This window comes from Chelonia mydas, chromosome 4 (assembly GCF_015237465.2).
Source record: "Chelonia mydas isolate rCheMyd1 chromosome 4, rCheMyd1.pri.v2, whole genome shotgun sequence".
NCBI lineage: Eukaryota > Metazoa > Chordata > Testudines > Cheloniidae > Chelonia > Chelonia mydas.
Window position 1 is genome coordinate 38,265,293 of NC_057852.1, and position 16,369 is coordinate 38,281,661.

Sequence of the window (16,369 nt, forward strand, 5' to 3'; positions counted from 1 at the left end):
GGTACCACCAACACTTCCTCCTCCAGCACTGGTGGCATTTTGTATGGGGCCCAATCTGTTAGGTGTCCTCAGTAGATTGGCTACTGGATTGGCCCCTACAGGCAAAATGGGCAAGGCGACACCTAGTTTAAGGATGCTGCCTGGGCTTAGTTTTAGAACTAGCTGTGAGAACCGTGCACATGTCCAGTGGTAGATTTTTAGGTAACTAAGTTTCCACTGATGAAATCCTTAGGAGGCTGTGGAAGGTTAGGCAATACATGAGTGGGGCTTTTGAAGATTTAAATTTATATGCCTAAAGTGGCAAAACGCACCTAACTCCCTCTGTAGATCTAGCCCCCAAATCGCTAGTTGCTTTTGAAAATCTTGGCAATAACACCAAATGTTAAACTCTGCCCTATTCAGAAATTGACTGTATCTCATCTTTTGCAGCTATCCATAAAACATACATGTTCCTCCTAAGATTTCTGAGATTGTCATATTGACCACAGAATCATTAACTATAGTTTGTATTTATGTTTCCTTGCTTTCAAGCTTGTACCTGTAAAGAATTGTGATTCAAGCTGTGTTACTGTTAAATATGTCATTAATAATTTCAGTAAGACATTATATCTTACCCAATACAGACTGTAAACATTTTATGTCATTAGGTAATGCAATGAAGCTTTTTTACACCATAACAGCTTTATTTATCTACTGTGATTTGCATAATTAGCTGCTAATGAGGCTCTAACTTTCACTGCTGTAAGGTCTAGATATCCATTCCTCTCTCAATGAATTCATTTTTGCTGTCTCATTAACGCAGTAGAATAACTGAAAATTGTATTTTAATTAAAGGCTAAACTACCTCTAGATGGAGTCATTAAATAGGCTGATAAGCTCCAAGGAAAATACAAGAACTTTCGTCAGTCAAGGGGAAAACATGAAAACTAAAATGGCCCACTCTCATATGGTAAAAGAAAGGATGGCATATTATTATTATTCTCGTTTGCTTTTCCTTCTTAAATTATTTATTTTGTAATTGCCTGGAAAGGAACAACCATGAAAAGAGTGCTTTTTCTAAGAAGTTTTTAAAATTGCTTTTGTACCTATTGAAATAATTTCATTCAATGTCTTCCGCTTAGAAGAACAAATTTGGTGGCAATGAGAAAATGTCCTTTTATCCAGGAAGTGCCAAAGAAACATCTCCAACTTCAGACTCCTTAAACTTCTCTTTGTGTCCTTAGCAGTGTTGACAACCCCAAGAGTTAAGAAATTGGGTGATGCCCCCCAAAAATCATGAGATTAGCTTAAAATCATAAGATTTTTAAAAATAAGAGAGTTTGGGTCTTTTTATTTGCGTTTTTAGGATTCACATTTCCCAGCCTTTCTTCACAACCAAGAGGGCTAGAAGCATCCTTTAGATGATTCACAGGTTTTTGGTTCACTTCAAGACACATGCAATAAAATTGTAAGTTGGCAGGACTGCCCCAGTTCCTGATCTCCGCAAACTCTTTAAGAAATTAATCATGTTACACACTTAATTTTATAAATTTGTGGTCTAAAGAGAGATGAGAGAGCAAGCTGTTTTGCAAAACATACTCAAGAAGAAAAAGACTTCCACCTTAGTTTTACATGAAAAAGATAAAGAATCATTTTTGCATTGTTTTCCTGTGGGGAAAAAATGATTACTTTGGCTGACTTACTTTAAAACTAAGTCTCATAATAAGGTACTCAGTAATAGGAAGTGATAAACTGACCATGAAGCCAAAATAAATAATGCATTTAAACAATCAAACAAAACATAACAGTAAATATTATTTAATACCAAACATGCTTTTCATAAGTGAAAGAATCTGTTTGTTTAGGGCTTGTCTACATAGTAACCCCACTAATGCAGTCTACAGGCATGTGATTTCTAGCACACTAATGTGTTATACACTAACTGGTCCATGTAGATCTTGCTGTTGCATGCTACAGGTTCCCTACTGCTCTTTAATGTAGTGTACAGTACATTAAAACACAAGGGAACCTTTAGTGCACACCAGCAAAGTCTAAATTGACCTATTAACACACGCTACTTTGCACTTTAGAAGTTGCACCCCCATAATGTACATTGCCACACTGTGTAGCACTTACTTTGCTTCAGCCCCTACTAACATGATATGGGACCTTCCCTTTTGAGAGATCATCTGTCTCTCTCCCTCTTTCTATGCTGTAGCAGCTGTGATCAGCATAGCACCCAAGCGAGACTCCTCCCCCACATAGTTTAAAAGAAAAGAAGAAGATGGTGGTAGGATGCTCTTTTGTAAGTCTTCCTAGATTTTGTTTACCTTTTTCCAAAATGACCCACGTCTTTTACTTTCAGGACACTCTCCATGGCCCATTTCTTTTGCCTAATGATTGATGAGGATGTATCATGATCAGTGGAACTGGAAATCAGATGGCCCAAGTTCCCTGGAGGGACTGTTACTGAGGGAATGTTAGTGGAACAGGAATTTAGGCTGGAAGTAATACAACCACATGGACAGAGAAGTCCACAGGGTTTAATGAAGTTCCATTTTTATAGTTTCATAGACTCCAAGGCCAGAAGGGATCATTATGATCATTTAATCTGATCTCCTGTATCACACAGACCATAAAACTTGCTCCAAAACAAGTCCTAGAGCAGATCTTTTAGAAAAAAAAATCCAATCTTGATTTTAAAAATTGCCAGTGATTGAGAATCCACCATGACCCTTGATAAATTGTTCCAATGATTAAATCACCATCACAATTCAAAATGTGCACCTTACTTCCTGTCTGACTTTGTCTAACTTCAACTTCCAGCCATCAGATCATGTTATAGCTTTCTGCTATCCTGAAGAGCCCATTATTAAATATTTGTTTCCCATATAGGTACATGTAGATTTTAATTAAGTCACCTTCTCCTTCTCTTTGTTAAACTAAATAGATTGAGCTTAACCATAAGGTATATGTTCTAATCCTTTAATCATTCTTGTGGGTCTTCTCTGAATCTTTTTGAATTGTGGACACCAGAACTGGACACCATTTTCCAGCAAATGTCACACCAAGGCCAAAAACAGAGGTAAAGATATTCTCTCTACTCCTAGTCAATATTATCCTATTTATGCATCCCAGGATTGCAGTAGCCTTCCTGTCCACAGTGTTCCACTGGGAGCTCATGGTCAACTGATTATTCACCCCAGCCCCCAAATCTTTTTCAGAGTCACTGCTTCCTAGAATAGTCTCCCACCATGTAAGCGTCTCCTACACACTTTGTGGGAGGGATAGCTCAGTGGTTTGAGCATTGGCCTGCTAAACCCAGGGTTGTGAGTTCAATCCACGAGGGGGCCATTTAGGGATCTGGGGCAAAAAATTGGGGATTGGTCCTGCTTCAAGCAAGGGGTTGGACTAGATGACCTCCTCAGGTCCCTTCCAACCCTAACCTTCTATGATTCTAGTTGTACACATTTACACGTTAGCCATATTAAAACACATATTGTTTGCTGAGCCCTGTTTAACAAGTAATCCAGCTTGCTCTGTATAGTGACCTGTCCTCTACATTATTTACCACTTCCACAGTTTGTGTCATCTAAAAACAATATCAGTGATGATTTTATGTTAAATAGCATAGAGCCAAGAACTGATCCCTGCAGGAGCCCAGTAGAACCACCCCTAACTGATTATGATTCCCATTTACAATTACATTTTGGGACTTAATTTTAATCCATTTGTGCACCTTAATCTGCATTCAGCTTCACTCTTCTGAAATGAAACATGGTGACAGCATCTGAGTGGGTGAGTTCTCTGCAGTGCAGCAGCTGGCTCAGTGAGCCACAGAACTCTAAGCCACCTGGAGCCCTGGACTCTACAGACACAAATCTAGTCCCACCATGGAGCCAATGGAAGGAGGAATTCCAGCTATGCACAGGCCTGGCCATGCAGGAAGATGAGCACAGCAGGAAGGTAAAACTATTATTTTACCTTATTGTGGAACAAGACAGACAGATCTGCACCACACTGACACTCACTACTGCTTGAAGCCTCACAGTATTCCTAGGAGCTGTGGGGTCCTATTGTTTCTCAAAGCAGAATCAAACTGTGGAGCAACACTGGTTTTTCACTATAGCCCAGTCTGAAGGGGAGGAAATGGATTTGTATGTTACTGCCTTATGCACAGCGACTGCTACATGACTGTGTTGCATCCAACTGCTCCTCTGGAATTTTTATCCCCCTTTAGACAGGTTTATTTTAAAGGTGAATGGAAACTCTATTTTACAAGTAGTACATGTAAGATCCCAAACATCCCTGTGGGGCAGGGGATATAGATCCATTCATTTAGTGAGATGCACTAACTGTGGGAGACAGCATGAACAGGTGCACACTAGGATGGCACTGCAAGGAATGTAGCAAGGTGGACCATTTTAGCAGTCTGTACAAGAGCAGAGGAAGGTCCCAGAAAGATTCAACCAGACTTGTACAAGAGAGGGAGGACACATCAGACACAAGTAATGACATCATGACTCTCTCCTTGTGCTGGAGAGAGTATCAGAATCAGGCTGTCAGGACAGCAAAAACAACAAGGGACAATATCAACCTCCGTGCATGCAACAATGTTAATATACCTATGCCATTTCAGCTGAATAGTGGGGACTTCTGCAGAGGGATTCCTCAGGGGGACCTGGACTCAAAGTTGTTTGTAGTGGTGGAAGGTAAGCACCATGGAAACTTGGCCCCATGTCTACGCTTGCCGGGGATCAACGCTGCTGTGATTGATGCAGTGGGGGGTCGATTTAGCGAGTCTATTTAAAATTTTGGCCCATAATAACACATTAAAACCTGTGTAAATCAGTCAATGTACTTCTTTTTCACCTTGGCTGATGCTACTAGATTTTTAGAGCTCTATGTAAATTTATGGCTTAAAAAAACAAATCAGAAATGTATCATTATAAAATGCTGCAAATCACTTGAAATACATATCTAAATCTCCCTTCATATTCATTTTTAGATTGATCTTAGATAGTCTTTTTCCATGTTTATGGTTGGGTTAAACCTCTTTGAAACAGGGATAGAGCCACCGCCTTTCATTTAAAATAGTTGTGAGAAGCCATTAAGCTCCTATACATAACTAGATAGCTGGAACAATAGGAACCTCCATTCCAAAACATGGGCACCTCACCTCCCAAAACAATGACCCATGCAAGGCACATGTGGGTGAAGGGGTTTTGCTGGTTATTGTCCTGTGAAGGTTTGTGTGTCTGAGAGAAATGTCAGGAAGACCAGAGAAGCTGAGACAGAAGGCAGCATGGAAGCACCAGACGCAGCCTGAATAAGTGCTGGAATACAGGCGCTGGCTTCTAAATTTCCCCAGGGGTACTCAACCCCCACTCAGCCCCAGGACCCGTCCCCCAAGGCCTCACCCCTGCCCTGCCTCTTCCTGGTTCCACTCCACCCTCGACCCACCTCTTTTCGCCTCCTCCCCTGAGTGTGCCCATCCCCACTCTCCCCTTCCCTCCCAGCACATCCTGCACCTTGCTGAACAGTTGTTCCGCAGCGTTCAGGATGCACTGGGAGGGTGAGGGAGGAGTTGATCAGCAGAGGCTGCCAGCGGGCAGGAGTGGGGGAGGGAGGGGAGCTTGGCTGCCAGTGGGTGCTAGCCACTTGCTAATTTTTCTCAGAGTCAGCACCTATGTGCGGGAGCATGGCCCTGAGAAAAGCCTAGAGAAGCCTAAGTGCTGCTTAAAAAGGGCTTGGGGCTGTGAGGAAATAAACTGCTGTTTGATTCCTCTTGTGTTCAGGGAAACAGCATCTTGTACATTTTTTGTAAATAAACAGGATTGCATCAGAGATACCCAACTCCATCATCATCAACTTCCCTAACAGAAACAACCTGCAAGACTCCAATCTGGCCAAAGGAATGTCACTGGTGTTGTAAAGTAGCTCTGAAAATTAGCACAAAAATCCATTTGTCAACAAGTGACAGTGAATAAGCATAAGTCTGACTACAGAATTTAAGGAACTAAGGGCACATCAGACAGAAGCAATGTCTAAAGTGCCAGTAAAAAAAAATTAAAATAGACATTGCATGTTGTATTTTAAAGATGAAAATTTATTTACACTTTCTGGAAATTCTTAATAGAAATATATAAGGAAAACACCAAAGAGCAGTTCTTCACACACAAGAATCTCTTTTGGACTAATTCACATCTTCCTTTACAAACACAGACTTCTGGACTTCACAGCTTTACCTCACTTCTTGGCAGAAATTGAGATCAACCCAATCCAGTGGTGATTCTGTAATATTGAAAAATGTAATATACTACACCCCTAAATGTCAACATGAATTCTGTTCCTGACCTTTGATTCAGGTACTTCATCCTGATCTACTTAATGTGCAAAGTGCCTTAAATCTCTCATGAAAGCTTTTCCTAATATTAAATTAAGTGAAGATATCTCCAATGCTTAGCAGCTGATTTCCCCTAAAGGTGAAAATCCAAAGTAAGCCAACTTAATTAAGAATTAATTCCCTTTAAACCACAGCCTGAATTGTTCATTTCTATTTCAGTCCCTGATCAATTATTTGTGGCATGAAGTTATCTACCAGACATGGGTGCAAATTAATTAAGATGACAAAAAGTAATTTCACATATCTTGTCAGATTCCATCCTGGTTTTTTTTTTTTTTTTTTAATTTCTACGTGTTAATAAAATGTGTTAGCCTCTTTATAAGGCTGTCTGTTATGACTTCTCTATTTCTTTACATAGACCAATAGTACCAACTTCTTTATTATAACACCATCTATTTCTCACTACCTGGCTCCAAAGGATGAGGTTTTAAAGGACATCCTATGGAACTCCTCCCACAGGAGGCTGCTTAGCTAGCTGCTGAACAGGTGCAGAGAACCTTATAGAATTCAACATCAACACTGTAATAAATAAATAAATCTCTGATCAAGCAATCTTATTGCTCTTGAACAAAAAGAAGGAACTTCAACCAACTACTGGTTATTTTCATTTTGGAAAACTAACATGGTGTTTTGGCAGCTGAATACACCAGGAAAGCTAGCAAACCATCTTGGAAAATATTCACCACAGAAGGCTCTGGAACTAAACTTCTAGCTCCACAAGTGGGAGTAGGGAAAGATCATAAAGATATGCTGCGAGTATTTTAACAATTTTTTTCCTCCTTAGCTTGTTACAAACCAATGTAATCTGATGCACGTACTTGTAGAGAAGAGGAGACAGTGTGTAGGGAATCAGATTTTTTTTCTCATAACCAAGAAAGAAGGCAATATTACTGGGCAAACATATGAAGCTGCTCTTTTTACTGAGAGTGCTTTTGCTGAAAAACATGCTGAAAACACTGACAATATGGCAGAGTGTTCAACATATGTAACTTAAAGAGAAGGAAAAGACTTTTTAGGGTGATCTGGGGCTTTTCGCCTCCAGCCATGTTTTTTAAAGTTTCTACCATCTGGCACAATCTGGTCCACTATAAAGGCAACAAAACTGCCCTTTTTGGGGGGTGGGGGGATATTTTTCTCTCTCTGTATATTTATAATTTCCAGGATAATTTAACAGTCCACAGAGTAGGGTCAACTCCATCACAGACAAGAAAAACATCCCAAACTTCTCTTCAGCATGGTGGCAGATTTTTAACAAGAGATCTATGGAAACCCAAAATGATTTTTCCATTCTTGAGTGGCTCTCTCTGACAAACATATGCATCTAGTAACTAGTAATGAGAAACTACAGTACAGTCAAGATATTAGGGCATGACTCACAAGTTTGAAGAAAAGGGTCACACTTTTCAAAAGCCGGATCCTTAAGCTAGGCACCTAAATCCATATTTAAGCAGCTAAAAATTACATTTTAAAGGTGCCTACATTATTTAGTAGAACAAGTCCTATTGAAGTCAATGTGTGCTCGTAAATCACTTAAGCATTTTGGGCAATCCAGTCTTTAGATGCCTGAATATGGACTTAGGCCCCTAATTTTAGGCTCCTATTCTTAAACATTTTGTCTGTTATCTGTAATGTTTGCAGCTCATATGAATGCAGAGATTATGTATACATTGAGTTTTTAAGGACAAGATCATCAGTTTGGAAGCCCTAGCAAGTTCAGCTATGCTATAGCGTAACCAGTGCTAGTGCTGGTGAGAATATTTTTCTAAAATTGCACAATGCAGACAAGGCCGAACATGGAAGGCTAATTAGAGGAACTTGCGCTCACAAAACAAACAGATAGTAAAAGTATTGATACAGACAGCCTTAAGAATTATTTTGTTCTCATCATTAAATTCATTTTTGTAGCTCAATTATTAGATGTTGATTAGATTGCTGTACATATCTCTATGTGGTATAGCAACAACACTACTTTAAAATAATACTGTTTGAGGAGACATCCAATGCAAAGAATATCTTTACTGAATATGAAAGTTGACATACTGCACTCCAACTGGAGTTTTGTCACGTTCTAAGGCCCCAAGACTGCAAGTCAGACCTTACCCGTACATGCAGCCTTAACAGAGTCAAAGAGGCTCTGAAATGGTGCAGAGTCCTGCCCATTCAAGATAAGGTCCTTGGTCCCCAAACCCACACACAGCAATGAGGTACTCAATATCAGCAGGCTTCTTATTTTTGCCTGGCAGAGGGAAAACTCATTTGCTGAAAATACTTTATAAAAGTCTTCAAAAGCTGACACTTCTACTCCCAGGAATTGGTTCTGTTGAAATAGTCAGTGTTTGAGCTGCTTTATAATCTTAAAAATAACTGCCAAAAACATTGATAGTTATCTCCAAAGGACCAAAAAGAGGAAAGACAGATAAGAAAATTTCTTCAGAAAGGCCTTGTCCTAATAGCCAGGGCTTGAAAAATGTGCCTGACACATGCTAACACAAGGACTGAGTCTACTTCCCAAGGTGGAAAAATAACTGTGCCACTCTGCTCTTTTCCAACTCACATGTCTTCCTGTCCCTAGTCACATGGTTTGATTCATATTAAGTTTCAGGGAATAAACTGATCGCCTAGGAAGGAATTCCCCTCTGCCCACTGTTGAGCACTGCACAAGCAACTAGCTGTGTTAATGGAATGGTTGTCAGAAAACAAATTAAGAAAGAAGAATGAAGTTGATATTTTTCACAAGTAATTCTTACCCATGTAAGAAGTCCCATTGTCACATGATTAGTCCTTGAAAAGTCCCATTAAATCTATGGGGTTTATTGTGTGCGTAAGGATTACTTACATGGGAAAAGGCTGAAGGGTTGGTTCCTGAGTAGTTAATTTTAACAAAATTAACATTAATGTGAAAATTTCAGGGTGCATATATATATATATGAACTTAATCTGAATAAAATTGAAAATGTTACCTCAGTTATTTTTAACTACTGTAAAATGTGCACATCTTTTTACATAAGTGAAGCTGTCATTAGCTTATGAGAACTCAGCACAACAAATGTTCTTATATTTTCACTGCAATTTTTTTTAAACCTAATAGCCATGCTTCAATTGTATTACCTCTAGGCCCTATGCAATCTTTATCTTGAATGAATATCAACCTGAAAACAATGATTATCTATTTATGCTCAACATTTTTAGTTTATGTAATTTGTTAAATGTATGTCACATTAATATGGATGGTTCCAATCTTGCTTTTATTGAAGTCAGAAGAAAAAATAACCATTTATTTCAATGGGACTTAAATTGCATAGATTAATTTATTCTGATGATAGTAGGTATGCAGAATATTGAACATTACAATTTATCAGAAACTTAACTGTATGTACATAAAGAGAAAGTAAGCAAAGATGTATAGCTACTTAAATTCTAGGTACAGCTAGGTAAGCAAGGGCCAGATCCTCAGCTGACCTTAATAGACAAACATGCAGCCGAGGATCTGTGCCTTCAGCATTACTGTTACAGGTAGGCATTGTGGGTATAGTTCATAGTTCACAATCACTAACACAATTTATATTTTTGCTTGGCACTATAATTTTTGCAGTAAAATGGAATTACCCTTTAAGCCATGGCAATTAAGGTTATAACTCTTTAATAAGTTCTCTCTTACCATCACATCCTTGACATACATCCTCCTTCCCAAAAACAATGTTATCTGTGTTCACAAGAATGCACCTATCCAAGGACAATGTGAGCTTTTTCCCTGACAGGAAAGATATGGCATCTATAAAGATCAGTTTGTGCAGGCAAAAGTTCAAGTTGTTGCCAAATACAATTCACTGAATCCCATCATGAAGTCCCAAATCTCAAACAGTAGCATGTAAAATAACTCCAGAAATGCCTTGTGGGACTTGTCCCAGTGATTTTATTTGAGCTAATAAGATAAATTAATGTGAAATGGTTAATCTGGAAAATTGTCCAGTCTTTTCCAGCCAGTGGACCCATTACAATTTCTGAAGCTTTGGTAATGTGAAGTAAAGGAGAATGGTGGTTTACACAATAGTCCTTAAGGCTTAAGTTGTTATACAGGTGCAATGGAAAGCCTTTTACTTGGGCACTAAGCAAACTGTCCTCATTGGCTTTATGAAAACCAGGCATGCCAACACGGTAATCCACACACTATCTGTCCAAAATGTCTCAGTGCCATAGATCCATATTTACATATTTTAAAATATTTTCCATAAATAGTGCATATTTCCCCCTTCCTTTACTGATAAGGCTTGGAATGTTACCTTTGCCAGTTGCAGTCTCCATGTTATACTGAAATCTACTGGATTCTAGGATTGCAATAATGTCCTGTCCTAGCTGTGAATACTGGTTGTCCACCAACACCAGGACCACAGGATCAGTTCTAGATCCACCAATGGGTTGATCTCTTTTCATTTCAGGTTGACGGTATAATAAAAGTCTTGATGTCTCCACATTCCATTTTTGGGACAGTCTTAGAAACTTCTATTTCTTGCTTGTATCCATTGCACAAATACTAAACAGAAACAACAATGCTTGCCCTACAAAATAAGGTCAAAAGACCATTCAGTCTTCAAACATGTCTAGAACAGTGATTTCCAACCTGTGGTATGTGGACCCCTACAGTCTGCAGACTATGCCTAATATTTCCAAAGGGGTCTGCACCTCCATTCAAAATTTTTTAGGGGGTCCATAAATGAAAAAAAGTTTGAAAACCACTGGTTTAGGAAATCTGACCGCAGAGTTCATGGTTTAGGACTTTTACCCTGCCTGTCTTGATAATTAACTGTGTTTTGAGGGAGGAAGGACATGTTTTGAAACCAATCCTTAACAGCTCATATAACTATTACAGTAAGTAACTGATTTTTGTTAAAGTGAATTTGATATATTATCCATAATATATAAGTCCCCATTTTCAGTAACCTATATGCTAACTATGCATGGCATAGTACAATCTCTAAACTTGCTATATGATAGTGATCAGTCTCTCCATTACATATCAGGTAGAAATTGAACAGGTAACTTAGAAGAAGAATCCAGATTTCCAATGGCAATATCTGGAAAGAAAAACACAACTGTATTCATATTGCAAATAGATTAAAATAACCAATAAAAATGTAAAGTCTGCTCACATACTGAAAATTAAGAGTAATTGCTAAGGTACAAAATAGTCAGCTATAATGAGACACAACAAATTACAAGCAGTTTGAAGTTTCATTACTGAATAGGAATATACAAAAGACACTGTAGCAAATCTGTGGCCACCTAATTCTTAATGGATGTCACCATTCAGCACACTAAAGCCCTGATCCAAAAATCTACTGATGTCAATATGACCCTTTCTATTGACTTCAATCAGGCCCTATGGCCATTTGGAACTTCATGGCAGTAGCAGTGATAAAAGCCTAGTTCCTCTGCTCCAGAAACATAGAACTTGTGATACAGGGGAAATCTCCATTAGTTGTTGGCATTAGAAACATATGACTAAAAGTTTAGTAGTTTTGAATCCATCCAGTAGAAAGGAATGGTACATACACATTTACACTAACCTACAGCAGGTTTAAAAATGGTGAAAAAATTATGAAACATTTGAATTTAAAATAAAAGTGGCCAGCTCTGTACGCAGGTCAAAAAATGAAAGAAATTTTAACTACTCCCTACCCCAAAACCATCAAAAAAAAATTGACAACATTTGAAAAATTCAAACCATGTTGACCAGCTCTATGCTAATCAGCTCAAAGATCCAAGGACTTCTGTTTGGAGCTGGGATCCTCTTTTCCTTTCTTATACAGGGGCTACCACAGTAAAAATAATAAAGTAGTTAATAATTTATTAATACAATCCCACTAAAATATACAAGGTGTATCTTTGGGACTGCTTTGTAAATGAATAAGGATATTGAATGCATTTAATGAAGCTCAAAGTTAACACATGCACATCCTTAAACTCCTTCAAAAGAAGCAATCTGTTGGCTGGAACAAGCAGGGACAATGCTAGGACTTTTCTTCTCAAGTCTATTTTCATCTGCTTGAAGTTTCCCTAAAGTTTCCTGAATTAAGCTAAAGCCTTAGAGTTTGTGGGTCTTCACACAGTCCATCACCCTTCATGCTCATGCCCATGCCCCTCCAGGTGCATCTGGATATAATCGGTTGTACAGCGCCTGGTCATTGCTCTCTGCACAGTCCAACAGCCACAGGCACCCGTCTTACAACAGCAAACTTCCCAACACTGAGGAGTTCAGAGAGCAAGATGCAGGCGTGGCTGAACCGAAGCCCCCAACCCTCCTTCAGCCTTGGGCCTGGGAGTGATGGGACCTGCATGAAAAGGGATAGCACACAGATGCAATTTAAACGCTACTCCAATGTTACCCTTAACTCTGCTTAGCCTCTTCCTCCTCCAGCAGGTACAGAGCTCAAACACCTTCGGCATGGTGGGGAGAGACCCTGTGGAAAATTTACAACTCTCTCCTGGCTCCCTCCATATCCTTGGGCTCTTACTGTTCCCAAGATTCTAGTTGCTTTTCAAAAGTTTCCATAATCTGCGGATTTTACTGCTGCCTTCCCTGCCACTGTGAAACGTAGCAGCCCTTGCATCCCTCAGTTCACACCGCGGTATACCGCAGGCATCTCGCCCTCCTCCGCAGCATTGGTCCTACACTGCAGCACCATGTCCTCGACTTCATCTCCCCATTCACAGCCAATCTTACGCTTCAGAAAAGTAACATGAGCCCCCAAAAGTGCTAGAGGGGAGTATGAATCTCCGAGGCAAACTATTTCTTAGACAGTGAAACGAAGAGAAGAAAATAATCCTTCGACAGAAAGCAAAAAACCTCTAGGCAAGGCTTCGTGTCACCAGCTGGACAGGAACTGCTCCCCTCTGCAGTCTCCCTAATTTTTGTACCAGGAAAAAAAAAAAAAAAAAAAAGAGCGCGAGAGAGACTTTTGCATGCAGCAGCTATGGTAACTTCACCCTTCCTAGCATAAAACCTTTCTTCATGGAGCCCACTTAAAAGAGTCAGCCAGCTTGAATGATTCACAGTTTTCTACTCAATATGATTTGCAACGCATCTCACCCTGACCCAACAATTACACCAGGACACACTGATGGGGAGAAAAACTATTTCTCTGCTCTCAAACCCTACAGCAGCTGCTCGATACAGTGCCCTCCCCCTCCTTCAGACTGTTCTTTCTCTCAGCATGTCTGTTTTAGGCAGAGACAATTTGTGTAACTTTTGAAAGTGCTGAAAAGCACCAACTGAAAAGGAAGCGGGACCAACCCTTTTAAAAGAAAATGAAGAGTACACATGTTGGCACATGTACTCACACATACATAATTATTCACAGCCTTTAGACAGACAGATCCATCAGACTGGAAGGGTAGTTCCTTGTTATTTATTTGAGCCCTGGGAATGACAGAATATAGACTACCATGTGGAGACACTGGCCATAGTCTGATACCATTTATACCAGTGTAAATCTGGACTAACTTCGTCAAATTGAATTGAGTTATATCTGTGGTGCAAGGGACAGCAAAATTTGGCCTATGAGCATGTTACATATGAATATGTTTTGTTGGAAGGAAATTCAGAGATCATGCATTCTTCTCACACCCATGTGATTGATTAGGTACTTCCCAAAGATCTTCTGGGTCTGTCATGGTGCTGTTGCACCATTTGCTTTCAGATTTACACAGCTTCTTAGCAGAGACCAATAAATGTCACTTGCTGCTACCAAGACAGACAGCTAAAGATGTCCCCAGAATAATGGAGAGCCTTCAATCTGAAAGAGTAAGTAGTGATTCAAGATTGATGTGTAACTAAATGAGATAGGGCCTGCAATTAATCTAATGCTTTTCCAAACAATGAAGGCTTTTTCTTTGTTTCTGTGCTACTCACGAATATGTATATACTCTAAAATTATACATCTTTTTCTTTATGTTACAGGTAAAAGAGCAACAAAATGGGACATATATTTGTAAGGAAAAATACAAATGGAGCATTAAATCTTTGGCAGTATCAGCTGCAGGTCTACTGTTTTACTGGATGTTAGTTGTAGATAATGTAGATGCCCCTGATACAGATTTTAGCAAAAAAAAAAAAAAAAAAAAAAAGAAGTCTAGCATGCATGAATTTCATCACTAGTTATGTTTGAACAGAACCTGCCTCACATAGTTGTCAGTTTTTTGAACTGGTGGCTGGACTTGAGTAGTAAGGATTTTTTTTTTTTTTAAGTGGAATGCATGCTTGTTACAGGGGCAGAGAGTGTTTTTGAGAGTATGATGATGATAGAAAGAGAGTTGGCAACAAAAGTACCTTAGCCACAAGCATGACGGTACACAGGAGGAAATGGCAGAATTTAAATCAGAAAGGAAACCCTAGACGCTGGAAAAGTGCTCATTGTATTATATCAAAAAATTAGTGGGAACACTGTGTGATTCATTAACCTTATGAAAGACGCAAATTTATCTATTACAGGGGCAAGGGATTAATCCAAAACACAGATATACAATGGGAGAGTGGATAACAGAATGCAGTAATGCTGATACAGACTTAGGGGGGACACTGGACAAGTAATGAGATAGGGAAGAAGGCAGAGCAACAACTGTGATAGCTCCTAGATTATATTTCTTCAAAGCAACTTTAGACCTGGGAATATCACTGAGAATGCTCTGGTCTCCCTCATCAATGATCTCCTCCTGCCCCAGACCAGAATCAGGATCCCATGGACTCTGCATCAAGCTGGACCTAAGTTTTGCACCAAGACTTAGGTTTCTGCAGTAGTTTCAGATTTTTTTAAACATTTCCATTAAATTAAAGAGGACTATGAATAATATAAGGATAGTATTCTTTGTACTATTCAAACTGGAATTAAATAGTTTGTTATTCCTTGTCATAAATATAAAGGGAAGGGTAAACACCTTTAAAATCCCTCTTGGCCAGAGGAAAAACCCTTTCACCTGTAAAGGGTTAAGAAGCTAGGATAACCTTGCTGGCACTTGACCAAAATGACGAATGAGGAGACAAGATACTTTCAAAAGCTGTCAGGGAGAAAAAAAAAAGTCTGTCTGTGTGTGTCATGCATTTGCCGGGAACAAAAAGGAATGGACTCTTAGAACTTAGTAAGTAATCTAGCTAGCTATGCGTTAGATTCTGTTTGTTTAAATGGCTGAGAAAATAAGCTGTGCTGAATGGAATGGATATTCCTGTTTTTGTAACTTAAGGTTTTGCCTAGAGGGATTCTCTATGTTTTGAATCTAATTACCCTGTAAGGTATTTACCATCCTGATTTTATAGAGGTGATTCTTTTACTTTTTCTTCTATTAAAATTCTTCTTTTAAGAACCTGATTGCTTTTTTCATTGTTCTTAAGATCCAAGGGTTTGGGTCTGTGTTCACCTATGCAATTTGGTGAGGATTTTTATCAAGCCTTCCCCAGGAAAGGGGATGTAGGGTTTGGGGAGGATTTTAGGGAGAAAGACGTTTCCAAGCGGGCTCTTCCCCGGTTATATATCTGTTAGACGCTTGGTGGTGGCTGCAATAAAGTTCAAGGGAAAAAGGAAAAATAGTTTGTACCTTGGAAGTTTTAACCTAAGCTGGTAAAAATAAGCTTAGGAGGTTTTCATGCAGGTCCCCTCATCTGTCCCTAGAGTTCAGAGTGGGGAAGGAACCATGACACTCCTAAATTTGTAATTTTCAATGTGCTGCAGTGATTAGTATTGAATCTTAAATAAATTATTGAGGGAAGCAGCAAGGATTTGGCATCTGGATATGAGACAGTTGGGCATTTTGGAAAGGTATGAGAGGCAGTTTGTATCTGTGGAACAAATACCTTAATTGGATATTAAAGTGACAGCACTGAAACAGTTAATGCAACAATGGTATTTGCATCTTTAAGGCTCAGAGCCAATACTACATAAGTAAGATATTTCACAGCTCTCAGAGCTATTGTTTCAGGTTCCTGCACCGCTGTGC

At 39.2% G+C, this 16,369-nt stretch overlaps 1 pseudogene; it reads right to left on the minus strand.

Annotated features, from left to right (window-relative positions):
- Positions 1–10,014: 10,014 nt before the first annotated feature.
- Positions 10,015–13,068, minus strand: LOC119563561 (annotated as a pseudogene).
- Positions 13,069–16,369: the final 3,301 nt, after the last annotated feature.